Source organism: Vidua chalybeata, chromosome Z (genome assembly GCF_026979565.1).
Source record: "Vidua chalybeata isolate OUT-0048 chromosome Z, bVidCha1 merged haplotype, whole genome shotgun sequence".
Classification (NCBI taxonomy): Eukaryota; Metazoa; Chordata; class Aves; order Passeriformes; family Viduidae; genus Vidua; species Vidua chalybeata.
In genome coordinates, this window is record NC_071570.1 from 71,953,397 (window position 1) to 71,968,760 (window position 15,364).

The 15,364-nt window shown below is 40.7% G+C and overlaps 1 protein-coding gene and 1 long non-coding RNA gene across 2 annotated transcripts in view; one reads left to right on the forward strand and one right to left on the reverse strand.

Annotated features, from left to right (window-relative positions):
• Positions 1-4,441: 4,441 nt before the first annotated feature.
• LOC128781990 (uncharacterized) lies at positions 4,442-8,079 on the reverse strand. The gene is made up of 3 exons (XR_008428604.1): positions 6,713-8,079; positions 4,560-4,691; positions 4,442-4,467 (listed from the first exon to the last, which is right to left on the reverse strand). It is a non-coding gene; the product is annotated as an uncharacterized LOC128781990 (long non-coding RNA).
• Positions 8,080-9,213: 1,134 nt separating this feature from the next.
• APC (APC regulator of WNT signaling pathway) overlaps positions 9,214-15,364 on the forward strand; it is an 87,647-nt gene continuing 81,496 nt past the window's right edge. The window contains exon 1 of the mRNA XM_053932918.1: positions 9,214-9,388. The gene's annotated coding sequence lies outside the window, so the exon portion shown is untranslated. The remainder of the gene's footprint in view (positions 9,389-15,364) is intronic.

Sequence of the window (15,364 nt, forward strand, 5' to 3'; positions counted from 1 at the left end):
CTTCACTTCAGGGACACTGTTTGCCCTGTAGTCTGAAGTTTGTGGGCAACCTGAACACACAGACATACAAGCATAAGTGTCAATGTTTTGGAGCTACTTCTCATAGGGATTTTAGCTATAATCATGGACGCTAAATACAGTTTTTCCTTAATTTGTACATAACAATTCCAGTATTATAGTTAGATTTCAGCTTATTTAGTTCTCTCTCTTTCTGTATTTGCTTAAAAATTTATATGTTATCTTCTGCACCTCCAAATACACATGCTTCATCATAGTCAGAAGGTGTTTTTATTTAACTTCACAAAAACTTCAGAAAAATACATTGGATAAAATATTATTCAGATAACTAAAACTGACCAGGAATAGAAATATAAGATTTTCTAATTACTTAGAAAATTTAACTATTATGTAAATATTAAATTACATTTATCAAAGTAATTTGACCACTCTAAAAGTTACAAATATCTAAATTCAGCAGTTTGACATTACCATATTCTAGTTTTTCAAATGGACTTGGAATATGTACTTATTAATTCTACTCTATTGCACTACCAAATAAGTATGCAGTAGCAACAATAGTGCTTAACAGAGATTCACTAGCATGCAATTCTACTTGGACTAGCAAGTTCTTTAAGATTTGGCTCCATTACTTCCTTAGATTTCAAAGACTTTTCTAACTTTTTTCTCATTGTTAACTGCAAAATGGTCAATATGATACATCATGATTTAAGAAGGTTTCCAGAAGAGCTTCAGAAGAGGAACTAAAGAGCAGTAAACCTGAATTCTTCACAGGACAAGTTGGTGGAAACTATCCAAAAGAATAAAATTAATGGTAGGGTGGATAAATTATCTTGACTGGGAAAGAATCTGTATGGGTATTTTATGACTTTACACACAAAGCCAATGGCATTCTTCAAAAGAGGTAAAAATCATGTGCATTAGACAGGTCCTGCTGATACAGTCTACTTCCATTTTCAAATAATGTACCCCTGTTTTTGTAAGATTAGGCACAGTGGCAGTGCCTGTGTCTCAAAAGGCAAAGAGCAAAACTCAAAGAGGAACTCAGGTAAGTATGAAAGGCTTGGTACGCCTTCCATTTTGGGACTGACTAGCTCAACTAGGATAGTTCATCCTGGGAAAAATATGACTGACAGGGCATTTCAGATCATAAAGGATTACTAGAGAATGCTTTACTATCTCTCTGGACACATGAATTAAGTGGCTTCAAACAAAACTCACAGTATACCCATTCAGAACAAACAGAACAATGCATTCTTCACAGAGAACAAAACTAAAACACACCACGTTCTCATATTTTCAGTAGATGTTGTTCTCTGACTGATTCTTGGTCCCTGCAGAGAAGATATCATGATTTTATAAACAAGCACTGATTCACAGCATGAGGGAATGAAACAAATGTACAAATCAAATTAATTAATACTGCACAGGCAAGCTTCAGATTTCTTAATATTTACGTGCTTTTCTTTGCAAATAATGTTTTATAAGGTTGTCTGTACATTCTGCCTAAGAGCTCGACCACTCCATGAAATTGTATACACAGATCCTGAAATGATTGCAAATGATAGCATTCAGATAGATATATTTCTGAAGAAATATTCATCTCTCTCCAATACTCCTGCAGCACCTCACTGCAGTTTTCATCTGTTTCAGAACTGATTTTCAATTGTGACTTTTATTCTGCCATGTGAGCTTCTGTCAGCTGTCCTGGTGCTGGAATTTACAAGTTGATCAGAACTATTTGTGACTGACCAGTGCCTCAAAAAAATCTACACCTGTGAGTGTGAAAACACTGTCTCCACTTCATGGTCTAGACTTACGGGCATGTCAGAACAGATTTCCCTTTTAAGTAACTAATTGAGTAGCTACTTAGAAGTATTTATATCTGTATCATTACTAAAACTCCTGTAGTTTATCTTCCACAAACACATGAAACACATGACAGCAGGACAGTAGATATCTAACTTGAGCTGAAATGCACTAGTTTTCTATTAGAAAAATATCTATTTTGCTTCTAAAATAAGATTATCATGTATAGTTTTAGTAATATGCCAGGAATTTTTAAAGTGGTTTCAGATGTGACCTTTTGTGTGGTCTTTCCCATAGTGATGAATTTAGTAATACTGATATCTAAAGTCTAACTCTAACTCTCTTATTTTTTCTCAGAAAATTTATTAACTCAGCTGGCTTCTACTGCACAAGAACTGTTATTAAAATGTTGTTTTAGCTGAAATTAAATAGCTTTTCCCTGAATTTTTTCTAAAGTCCTACCATTTCTCAACAACCAAATCAATTTTAATTATATAGATTCTGCTTCCTAATACACCCCTCTACAGCAAATGCCCCTGTAAATAATAGAAATTTTTATATGAACTTCAGTAAATGAATGAAGCTGGGACACTACACAAAATCAAGCTTTCAACACTTTTGAAAATGACCACATGAGCAAAAATCATCCACTTTTATTTTACAAGTTCAGTTTTAGTGTCTTCACTGTGAAATGTTTACCATTACTGTTTACTCTGTGGTGGAATATTACTAGGCAGATGGCTACCTGTCTGCTCTTATCAGAGTAGCTTGGGTTACCATATGTAATTCTTCTATTTATCACAGGCAATCTTTTAGATGTAATGACTAGATTCTAATTTCTCCGAAGATTCTGTCACTTGTGTCCTGACCTTTGATAGCTATAGCTGACTTTTATCTCAACCTTTCCTCAAGAGCTTCCCTTGCCCATCTGTTAGATACCAGCTTCTCTAAACTTTGCAGTACTTTTGAGTAATCCAAGAGAAAATTTTTACTCTGTGTCTTTGACTAATGGCATCTCCTGTTGTAAAGCAAGAACTATTTAAAAATCTTCCAGGCTTACGAGACTCGGGTAAGCAAAGCACATCAACTGAACTTCACCTTTAGGATGTCTCTATCCTTCTATCTCCCAAGGGAAGCAATATTGTGTAAAGATGCAGACATCCGTCTTTTGTGGAAAAACCACCCTTCTTTTAGAAAACTGAACATTCAGGGTGCAAGTTCAGACCTCTTCTGATGTCAGGACTTGAGCATAACTCAAAATGACTCATTCTCTGGACTAAACTCAAAGCCATTTTTCATGAATATTCAAGACCCTCATATCTCATTTTCTTTCCTGTTTCAGTTCCAGCACAGGAAACTTGGACATATTCCATTCAACTATCCCTTTCCTTTATATTGACAGGATAAGATTAACTAAAAATAATGTGGCTTTTGATCCTGTGATCCTAAGTTGGGATTTCTTCTCTGACATTAGTGTTTTTCTTTTTCCCTTTGTTTTCTCTTAGAAATGCGAACCTTAATATGAACCAGACTACCCACCACATGCTTCAAGTTCTCTGATCTAATTAGCTCATGCATTGATATTTAACTACACCAAAAATAAAATTATAAAAAAATAACAAGCTTTACAGTTTTAATTATACCTTTAGGATTCCAGGGTTATAGAATGTCCAAGTTTAGACAATTTTTCCTGAAAATAATTTCTTAGTTTTTCCTCTGTTATGTGTTGGAACCCGAGACATAAGGTGTTGTGGGTTCATGCTTTCCTATTTCTTTCTCTTGATTGAAATTTCTCCAGTAAAACTTTACTGTTGTGTAGCACAAAACTAATTACATTAATGAGTGCTCTTTTAATATTAAAATATTAATTGCTCAAACCAAACACAAAAAAGGGAAGTCATTCTTCTTAAGGGGGAATTTTCTTTGTGATTGGCAATCCATAAATAGAAAAGGCTAGTCCCTCTGTAGCAAATATCTGTAAAATTAGTATCTAAACGTTTATGTCTACTCTTTTACTTACTTGGAGTTCTCCAGATTGGCCTTTGTCCTGAAAGATAAATGTTGCCAAAATGGCTCCTCCAAAATGTTGTTTAAATACACCACACAGCAAACTGCCAATTGTAAGAAATGCTTTCCTCCAGTAATTATATTCTCCAGAGTAAGGTGAATATTATTCTACTTAGTATTATAGTTAACAACATTGACATTTTTCATGCCTTTATTTAAAATGTTGTCCTACAGAAAAGTTTTTCACAGTGAGCTATAGAATTACCCCAATGAAAGCACCTCTGAAAACATCCATCTTAGAACTAACATTTGAATATATGGGCCAACAGCTAGAGAACTTGTCTTGGAAGGCAAATTTCCCTTAGAACATTTCAGAGTGAATCTTTAGTATAATCACTTTGTTCAACTGTCAAATTACTGAATTAGAGCTGCTGCCACTTTATATTGATCAGTAGATTCTGGTTTATTCTTGTGTATGTTCTTATGATTACAGATTGAGGACAGAAACTGACTTATGTACATGTATCAAACATTTAAGTGCAATGAAGTATTAATCTGATCATCATCTGAACATTGTCTTAAAAACTAAACAACAAGTGGTAATAATCTCCAATTGAGTGACTAGCCAGCAAGCTGAAAAGACAAAAAAGGAGATTGTTTTAGAGACTACTTTGAGAAACACATTCTCATCCACAACTTTCATGCTACCACAGTATACCATTCACCTTTATTCAGTGAATTCCCCATCCAGCACACAGAGAAATCCTGTGTTTACTTCTGGAATAGGTACTCAGCAGCAGAAGGCACAAGGGGAGGAAAAGGAAAGGTCATAGCTAGGTCGTAGCAGTATGTTACTCCTACACAGAGAAGAAGAAAGACAGATTTTAACACAGCTATTTTTTTCTCTAGGGCAAATGGCTAGGGCAAATTCCTACTGATTTCTAATGGCATATGTTTCCTTATGCCACAATTTAGAGTGGTTACGGCCAGGTCCCTTGAGAATCCTAACTAGTTACTGTTTTTTACTTCTCTTGTATGTCTTTATCCCCTGTGAGGCAGGTTAGCTTGAGAGTGACTTACTGTCCCTTTTCATGAAGACAGATGGTGTATTAGCCAAAGTTTCTTTCTCCACTAGCAGGTGTTCAGCCACAGGGGCCAGGGAGGATCTATAGCTGCAAGAGCTCTGCAGCAGCTGCTTGAAGTGCTCTCAGCATACCACTGAGCTGGCTCACACTGCTGGGGCAGATACATTCTCTATTTTTCACCTGTGGCAACAGTCCTGTGATGCACTTCAGCACAAAGGTGCAGCTTATACTTAAATGTCTGTGTTCACATTATTACCTCAAGGAACCAAGGCTCTACAAATTGTAAATTACTACTGCTGTTGTTACATTTTCCTACAGTTGTTTAGACAAGGTCTCTGCAGGCTGAACAACCTCAGCCCCCTCAGCCTTTCACCACAGGAGAGGTGCTCCAGCCCTCTGACCAGCTCTGAGACACTTCTCTGGACTCACTCCAGCAGCTCCATGTCCTTCCTGTGTTGGGAGACCAGAGTGGGGTCTCACCAGAGCCAGGCAGAGGGGCAGAATCCTCTCCCTCCCCTGCTGCCCACAGGGCTTTGGATGCAGCCTTGGATGCACACTTGGCTTTCTGGGCTGCCAGTGCCCATGGCTGCCTCATGTCCAATTTTTCATCCACCAGTACCCCCAAGTCCTTCCTCTCTGCTCTCAGTTCATTCATTCCCATGCTTGTGTTAATAGTGGGGATTTCCCCAACCCAGGTGCAGGACGTTGCACTTGGTCTTGTTCAGATTCATGAGATTCACATGGGACCACTCCTCAAGCCTTTCAAGATCTCCCCAGGTGACATCCCTGCTCTCAAGCACGTCAACTTCATCACTCAGCTTGGTGTCATCTGTCCACTTCCTGAAAGTGTACTCACTCCCACTGTATCTGTCATTGATAAAGCCATAAAATAGGATTAGTCCCTTGAGGGACACCCCTCATTACTGGTTTCCACTTGGACATTGAGCCATTCACTATTAACTCTTTGGATGTAACCACCCAGGCACTTCCTTCTCCATCCTACAGTCCCTTGATCTATCAAGATCAAATCTCCCCAATTCAGACATAAGAATGTTGTGGGGGACTGTACCAAGAGTTTTACATAAGCCCAGTTAGATGACATCCATAGCTCTTCCTTGTCCAGCTACAGTCCAGATACAGTTACTCCACTATAGAGGGCTACTGTTCAATCTGTTCAAAGACATTCTCTTTTCTTTATTGGATTCAAGAAAAGTTGAAGGTTTCTCTCTTTTTATGAAGTGGAAGATTATTGTGTGTACCACAGAGACATTTAAAATTGTCTTTTTTAGAATTTACTATCTCACAGCTGAACATTCTTTGATTTAATCCAAATTCCTTAGAATATAAAATTATTATGATTCTTATCTGTGGAGTTTTATCTTCTTTTTGCCAAGGTGAGGATTAAATCATGAGACAGTATTTCTTGTTTGGACTCAGATGTTTATTAGTTCTTACCTATATTGCAGTCTCACAAACTGTGAGTTCTATAGCATTTCACTCTTAACAAACTAAAAATGGAGCTGTATCTCTCTCTTTACAAGGCCTATTAAGTATAAACTATCCAACTAAGAAATAACATCTAAATTATTTTTACTTTTAATCCAATAACAATGGCCCACAATGCAGACTTTTTTATACAATTACACAATACCACCCAAACCCATGAAGAAGGTAAAGAACTAGTCTATGCCCTAAAACCTCCATCTTGCCTTATATATATTACTATATTCTAAAACCTTAAACTCTAAGTTTTCCAACATGTGATATTACACACTTCTATTTAAACTACACACCTGTAATCCCAGTTCCATCATTCAATTTTGGAAGTCTTCTCCACAGCGTCAGGTCAACTGCAGTGTTCTCTTGGGGGTCAGTGCCTGTCAGCACAGAAAATCTAAACTTCTCAGAAACCAGGGTTCCAACACTCATCCTTTAACTTTTAGGCAATATGCTAGTGAAACTAAAGGTGACTGAATTTACAAAAATATTACTGAGAACAACTGTCTTTCAAAAAGCCATAATAGTGTGATACATCATATGACTCTGTAAAAGATACCATTTGGAGCAGCTGAATCACAGGATCATAGAATGCTTTGGGAGGGACCTTATAAAGATCATCCAGTTCCAAATCCCCTGTCATGAGACACCTCCCATTACACCAGGTGGCTCAAAGTCCCATCCAGTCTGGACACAGCTTTGAACACTTCCAGGGATGTGGCAGCCACAGCTTCTCTGGGAAATCACCTTCATAGTAAATAATTTCTTCCATATATTTAACTGTGCCAGTTTTCATAATATTGGTCAATTTTTTATCAGCTGGTATTTAGATATTCGTGATCATGGTTTGTAGGATACAATTTTATGACACTTGACACAGGGATAATCATTAAACAGTAATGACAGAAATTGCAAATAAAAATTATATTCAAATCCCAGGAAAATTTCATTGCTAAATTAGGCAGAAAAAATAATATCAAAACTTAAAATGCACAGACATAGCTATTCATCAGTATGTACCAGCTTTCCTAAATATGTGCTTAACACTCACAAACATTTGTGGTTTGACAGCCTTTTGTTACAGGCTCTAGTATGATCTCTGTCCAAGGCAATTCCTTTGATAATGAGGGGGCAGAACTTGTCTAGACCAAAATAAAGAGAGCAGAAAGCTGTTAAACACTTCAGGTCACATCAAGGCAGGAAATGAGGACTAGAAAATAATTTGAAGAACACATTGCAAAGGATGCTCAAACTGGTAGTAAAAAGGTCTTTACACACATCAAAAGAAAGAAGGTAGTTACAGAACTCATGAGATGGGTTAAAAACAAAAGTCCTAACTGGGGTAGGGAGTACAAGGGTGTGGTCAAGGATGGCAAAGCTAGCAGAGAAGGTCAAAAACTTGTCTGCCCCAGGCTGCATCTGGGTATGCTTGGGATTCACACCACCAGATCTGCCTCCCACTGAGCATGGGATCTACATCAACTTGAAGTAACTTCACAGGAAATACGAGCCTAAATAGGGAAGAGAAATACAGGCTGTGCAAACATTTCATCTGTAAGTGAAGAAAGTCATCCAAACTAGGCAACATTGAGGCACAAATGATGAGAGACCTCAGCTACCAAACTGTGGAACTACTGGTTGTGGCATAGAACCCATCCTCATGGTTGGGAGGAGGCCACCAAAGCATCACTGCCAAGCGAAGCCATGACAGCCCAGCTTGAGAGAGAGAAACTGGAGAGGCTGAGCTCGTCCATTGTGAAGCTGAAACACTTGTGGCAAAGCTCACTGAGCACATGGACAAACAAGGGCTGCCAGGGAAGATTTTATCCTCATGCTACCAGTGACAGGCTGCCCAGAGAGGTTATGGAGTCTCCATCCTTAGAGATATTCCAGAACGGTCTGCACACAATGCTCTGCCACTCAGGTGACCCTTCTTCAGCAGGGAGGTTAGACCAAAGGAGCTGCTGCGGTATTTTCCAACCTTGCCCATCCCGTGATTCTGTGATCTTTAAAAGGCAAACTGCCCGACCGCCTGCTGCGTGAGGGTCTCAAGAAACACATCACGAGGGGCCATCCCCTGTTTTCCTTCAGCTTCCACAGTGCCCGTGGGCACTCTGAGCTTTCCGCCGACATCCCCTCCCTCCCACACCTGAGGGCTGTTCGCACCCACCCCTCAGCAGGGACCTGTGCTTGTTGCGACCCCGGCAGCCTCGGGCTCTCACTGCCCGCCACTCCGACCGTGCCGCGCCGCCCACCTCCTCTGCCAGGGCAGTGCAGCCGCAGCCTCGGGAGACTGACCCTGAGTGACCGGCCCCGGGTGACCGACCCCGGGTGATCGATCCTGAGTGAGTGACTCTGCTCGGGGTGACGGGCCCTGTGAGGGGGATGAACTCCGGGTGACTGACCCTCTATGGGTGACTGACCCTGGATGACTGATCCTCGGCAGGAGACCGACCCAGAGTGACCGACTCCGAGCGGCCGGTCCCGGGTCGAGGAGCCCCCGCGCGCCCCCGGGGCGCACCCGGCAGGTGCGCGCTCACGGGGCGGGGCGCGGCGCGCCCCCGCGCGTGCGCGCGGCCGCCGCTGCGGGCCCGGGATTTCCGCGGCCGCGCCTGCGCGCGCCCCTCTCCCCTCCCGGACAAGATGGCGGCCTCGGGGGCATCGGCCAGGGGCGGCGAGTGAGGGACGGGGGGAAAGCGGCCCCGGCGCCGTGGCTGAGGGGAGGCGGCTGCTGGGCAGGGACAGCGGCAGGGGCTGGGGAGGAGGCGGTCGGGGGTGCCCCGGGGCTCTGCGGCGGGGATGAAGAGCCGGGGAGCCGGGGCAGGGAGCCGGTGAGGAGGGAGCGGGGCTGCTCCGTATGCGCGGCTGCCCGGCGCCCCTCACCGCCCCGGAGTCGGGGCGTAGCTCGGCGGCCCGGTGGAGGCGTCGGAGGAGCCACGACGGCTCTGGAGGGGGCAGAGGAAGGCGAACAGGTGAGTGCCGGGACCGGGATGAACCCTCGGGGCACTGCCCCCGCCCGGTCCAGTGCGTGTCACTCGAAGCCTGTGCAGCAGCTTTGCTTTCCGTGTTTTTTTGTTTTTTGTTTGTTTGTTTGTTTTGGGGTTTTTTTTGGTTTATTTGTTTTTGGTTTTGGTTTTTTTTTTTGTGGGTTTTGGCTTTTTTTTTTTTTTAATTTTATTTTTATTTTGCGGTAGCACGATGTAATTTGACATCACTGACTCGTTTAGTCCTTCAAAATAAGTCTGAAAGCATTCAGGTACTCCATATCTAGAATACCCCTGGAATACGAAGGCTGCATCTTAGGAAGAGCTTGAGCCGTGGTCTCCTGTGAAAAGATATTTAAAGGCCTTGACCTGCAAAAACCTTAGTTTAAAACTCCACTATTAAACGAGTCATTAACCTCGAAACTTTGTGTTAGGAGGCTTTGTTTCTTCTGTTATGTGCCCTCTGACCTCTGGTGATGAAGGGTGGATGTGTACAGGTGTCTGTGACCACAGCCTCAGATTCTGTAGTAATTTTAGCCTTCGTGGCCATTCACAGCTTCAGAATTGACCGGATATAAATCAGAATAGTTCCAAATTCTGTAAACATCAGACTTCTTTGAGTAAGTACAGAGAAATGAAGATGCAGGTGTACTAAACCGTCTGACTTACTTGTTGGCTGCTGCCATGCATGTCCCCCCCCAGCTCTAAGCAATACAATAGTGCTGACCTGTAGAGCTGTAAGACAAGCCTTTTGGTAAGGCTGTCACAGAAATTTCTAACCTTCTGAAAAAATTAAACATAGTTCTGCAGAATCTGATTTCATGTATTTGCTTCTACCAGCTACTGGTTGAACTAGAGGAAATAGTTCTGTGTACAGGTAGAGAAGCACAGGTTTGCAAACTTTGCTTCAGAAGTACTGCTAACATTTTGGTAAGTTAAGGCTACGTCAAGAGTTAAGTGAGATTAGGTGACTAATTGAAATGCAGAGAAATAAAACATTTTCCTCTCCAGGTGCTGTAATACTACATTTTTAAACTGACTTTGAAAAAGCTTGTATGCCAGATGGGTTCATCCAATCCTAAGCACTCAAGAAATACTGAAGTGGACATCATGAGACCATTGTTATGCTTCAGCTTCAACTTCCTTGATATGTTTTTTTCCTTTAATTAGAGTGAAGACTATTTATAGAGTAGTTGTGCCCATTAACAAAGGCCTTGCAAGTACTTGCTCTCCTTACATGCTTTAAGTGTCAAAAAAGTACAATATTTGGTTAGAGGTGTATATGTACTTGGTAGCATAAAGGAGAAAAAAGATTGTGGACAGACATATGGTGATGTAGTTACTGAATTAATATTTTTTTATTTCTAAGAAATACAATAAGAAACTCTGCTGAGCATAAAACATGTATTAGAGCCTGCCTTGTTTATGCAACATCCCCCATGCAATGAAACCCATGCTCAGGTATGTCAAGTGTTGGTATCCAGACATCTGTTGCACAAAATATTCTCCACGTAACTGACATCACAAATACACAAATACAAGTTTTTTAGAACATACAACAAGTACTGTCAGCAGTGTGCTATGCCACTGTATGCAATGAGTTTGTGATACTGTTTTGGTTTGTATTAATGCTAAACTAGTAGCTGTTGACCCTAACAAACACCTGCATTTTGTATTTGCAATACTTTGAGTATGCTTAATACACAAATAGATATGTTTTTTATCTAAAACTCAGTGTAAGAATTTACTTTTCATAAATACTTTTAGGTTATTTTTAGAACCTCTTCTATCTAGGTAGCTTCTATAGTAAGGCAGTTTTATCTCTCTGTCATTGTATTTAAAACTAAACAGCTTAATTAATATTAAATCTTCCTCAATCCTGCCATGATTGAGAAAGAAAATTTTGATTTGGCTTACTTTATCTTGGCTAAAGTCTAAAAATTCCTTCTTTCTGCACAAGCAAAGCAAGTTGAATTGGTTTTTGATAGTTAACTTTTGTATTGTCTTTTAAGCAGCTCAGTAAAAATAAACAGAATTATTCACACAGGTGAAGCATAGATGTATGCTTTTGGAAATATTAGCAAGCTGTTCTGAAGTATCATGAGTACACGAAATACCATGGAGGAAAGATTGAGGGAGCAGGGCCTGTTTAGTCTGGAGAAGAGAAGACCAGAATCACATCAATGTCTGTAAGTATCTGAAGGGAGGGCGTCAAGGGACTATAGCCAGACTCTTCTCCGTGGTGCTGAGCAATAGGAAAAGAGGAATGGGCAGAAAGTGATGCACTGGAAGTTCCACCACAATATAGGGAAGATCTCCTTTACTGTGCAGATGATCACACACTGGGACAGATTTCACAGAGAGGCTGTGGAGTCTCCCTCATTGGAGGTATTCCAGAACCTGGATACAGTTCTGAGCAATGTGCTCTAGGATTACTCCGCTTGAGTAGAGAGGTGGGACCAGATGAGCTATGTGTCCCTTCTACCCTTACACATCCTGTGAGTGGGAAGTGAAAACACACCACTGATTTAGGATAGTATGCATCTTGTCTCTACTTCTACAACTTCTCAGAAGTTGTTCCATAGCATTGTACAGTAGATATCTGTTAATTCTGTGGTCTTTTACTCACACTTACCTGAAATTCAGTGTAAGAATTCTTTGGGTTTTGTGTTGTGCCTCATATTCTTCTTTGAGTTGTCTCAGTATAATTTGGACATTAGAAAGCAATATGTAGTCTTTTTATATCAAGTTACATGTTTTCACAGTATGATTTTAGTAACTTACAGGATATTGATGCAATAAGCAATAATTTAGCTTGTAGGTAATGAATTTGGTTAGTAAAACACAGACTTTTTTAACATTTCATATTTTAATGGAAGTTTCAATATTATGAATGTTAAAAGAAAAAAGTGTCAGGATTATTTTATAATCATTGAAGTGTATTTGGAAGTTTCCATTGTAAGTTTAAAAATGTATGTATGAAACATAATGAATGAATGTATGTGAACTCTGCTGGGAAATAGTTGTAACTAATTTTTAAATGAATCTTCTAATTGTTTGCTGTTCAAGCTCATATTATTTTCATAGTCCTTTTTTTACCAGTATTGGTAAAGCAAAACCCCTATTACTTCATAGCCATACCTCTGACACCCTTCAGATTGACATATCCAACTTAATAATCTTCAGTACTTCACACTGTTGGGATTTTGGTTCTACTCAACTTGAATTATCACTACAAATATAATTTTGGTTAAAATAGTGTTAAAAATAACTGTGATCTGTGATGGTTATTTCAACAGCAAATCATGGTGTGCTGTCATAGAACGTGAGCTGTTCCCTGATTGCCGTTCAGTTTTAGTTGAAAGGTAGCATTGAGTTGCATCAGTTGTAGCTGATAAAGCTACTGGTCAGTGAGCATTTGCTCAATATTGTACCTCAGTTTAACAGGGATAGTGAAGGATAGGAGAGTGGTATGTGGTTGGAAGAAAGGTTAAAAAGATAAATATCTACTTGCATTTGGTATCTCCATGTGCTATTTTAACAGTACCTCTGATACTGCTTGCTGGTCATGGTCACAAAGATAGTATATGCTAATTTGAACTGACTGCCAAAGATTAATTGGGTTCATGAGTATGTTCATTTGTGTCTTAAAGCAGTTATTCTTTATTAAATATTAGTCATCTCTAGTGGAAATAAGAAATTTTAGAAGCATTAATGCTTTTTGAGATCAGAGAGAATTCATTTTGCCATTACTTCCACATGGATTTTAAGACGATAAGAAGTAAAATTCAGTAGACAAGACTATGATCTGAATAAGTAAATACAGTTGTATTACAGAACAAGTAGTTTGATTTCACTATGGAAATGTTAAACTAAAGCATTGAAGTTTAAGTATCAATAGCATTTTGATACGCTTTCATAGGTGTCATATTATTCTTCAGGGGTGTATTTTAACCATAAGCTGAAAGAATATTAATCTGTAGTGGATGAAGAAACCTTATTCATGTAGACTTTATTTTCAAAATAAAAAGAATTTAGGCTGTGCAAAATAGTATAACGATGCCTCTCTTAATGCAGTGATTTTTTTGAAGATACAAACTTTATATTCTTACCCTATAATAGAACTCTGATGATATACTCAAACATTACTTAAGACTTAGCTTTTCATACGTAGATTAAATTCTTAGAGTGAAAATTGTTTATTTTTCTGGTAATCAGATACCAATAAAAAGCTCTTACTTTTGCTGTTAATGGTATGATTGTTGGCTGCTTTAAATAGATTCTGAAATGTGCTGAGTTTCACAAAGCTGAGTTTGGCTGTTAGTAGATTGGCCTTTTTTTGTAGTAACTGGCATGTGGAGGGAACTGGAAGGAAACTAGGACTTCTCATTGTTGTGTGACAAGAGTGCAAAGAAATCATGAAAGCATAGATTGTGTGAGTTGGCTTTCTCTTTATTAATGGAAAAAGGTTCTCAGGATCACATGAGCTTTTTCCCTTCTCTGAAACCCCTGCTATGGAGAATCCGCATTGCTGCTGTTCTTCTATTTAAATACCCTCAGCCAAGAATCTCTTTAGAACTAAGCAATACTTTTTCTTACAGAATAGTGTTAAAAATTCTGATGTAACACATTTTTTAAGAAATTTAGGTGTATTACAAAATATGCCTAATTTGTCTCATTGTACTCTCACTTTAAGTGGAGTAAGTCATAAAACTCAATATAGTACTTGGTGCGTAGCTATTTCTTGGAATAAGATTTAAATTTGTTTGCATACTATAAGTTGAAATTCAGCTGATGAATGAGAAGCATTTCCCTCAAGCTCCTACTGGCTTGTTGTATTACAGACTCAACTTGGAGTTTGTGGGTTGAGGACTTTGTGTAGGTAGTGAGGCTGACAGCTGACTTCTGATTCAGGTCTGCCAACCTGAACTCAGTGCCAGGGCAGACCATGGAGCAGATTGTGCTGAGTGCCATCTAGTCTGCAGGATGACCAGGGGATCAGGCCCTGCCTGCCTGGGATCTTGGCATGGATTTATGAAAGGCAGGTCTGGCTTCACCAACCTGGTCTTCTATGACAATGTGACCTGCTTGGTGGATGAGGGAAAGGCTGTGGCTGTTGCCTGCCTGGACTCTAGTAAAGCCTTTGGCACCATCTCCCACAGAGTTCTCCTGGAGAAACTGGCTGCTCATGGCTTGAACAGATGTGGTGTCCGGCTGAAAACTGTCTGGGCATCTGGACCCTGAGAGTGGTGATGAGTGGAGTTACATCCAGCTGGTGCTTGGGCACCAGTGGGATGTCCCAGTGTCCAGTGTTGGGACCAGTCCTGTTTAATGAAGTGTTCCCTCAGTCAGTCCAGATAACACTAAGTTGGGCAGGAGTGTTGATCTGCCAGAGAGCTGGAAAGATCTGCAGAGGGATCAGAACAGGCTGAATCAGTGGGTGAGGCCAACGGCCTGAGGTTTAAAAAGAGCAAGTTCACAGTCCTGCCTTGAGTCATAACAACCCCTGCAGCTCTACAGGCTGTGGGAAAAGTGGCTGGAAAACTGCCCTGTGGGAAAAGGGGGGAGCTGGTCAACAGCAATTGAACATGAGCCAGTGTGTGGCCAGGTGGCCAGGAAGGCCAAGGGTGTCCTGGCCTGTGTCAGCAAGAGTGGGGCAGCAGGAGCAGGGCAGGGAGCGTCCCCCTGGGCTGGGCAGCGCTGCGGCCACAGCTGGGAGTGCTGTGCCCAGTTGTGGGCCCCTGTGAAGCAGAAAGTCCTTGAGGGGCTGGAGCGTGTGCAGAGGTGGACACGGGAGCTGGGGAAGGGGCTGGAGCACGAGTCAAATGAGGAGCAGTTGAGGGAACTTTGGATGTGTAGCCTGGAGAAAAGGAGGCTTAATGGGAACTGTATTGCAGTTGAATATCATACAACTGCCTGGGAGGAAGTTGTAGTGAGGTGGAGATTCTTTCTGCCTGGTAACGA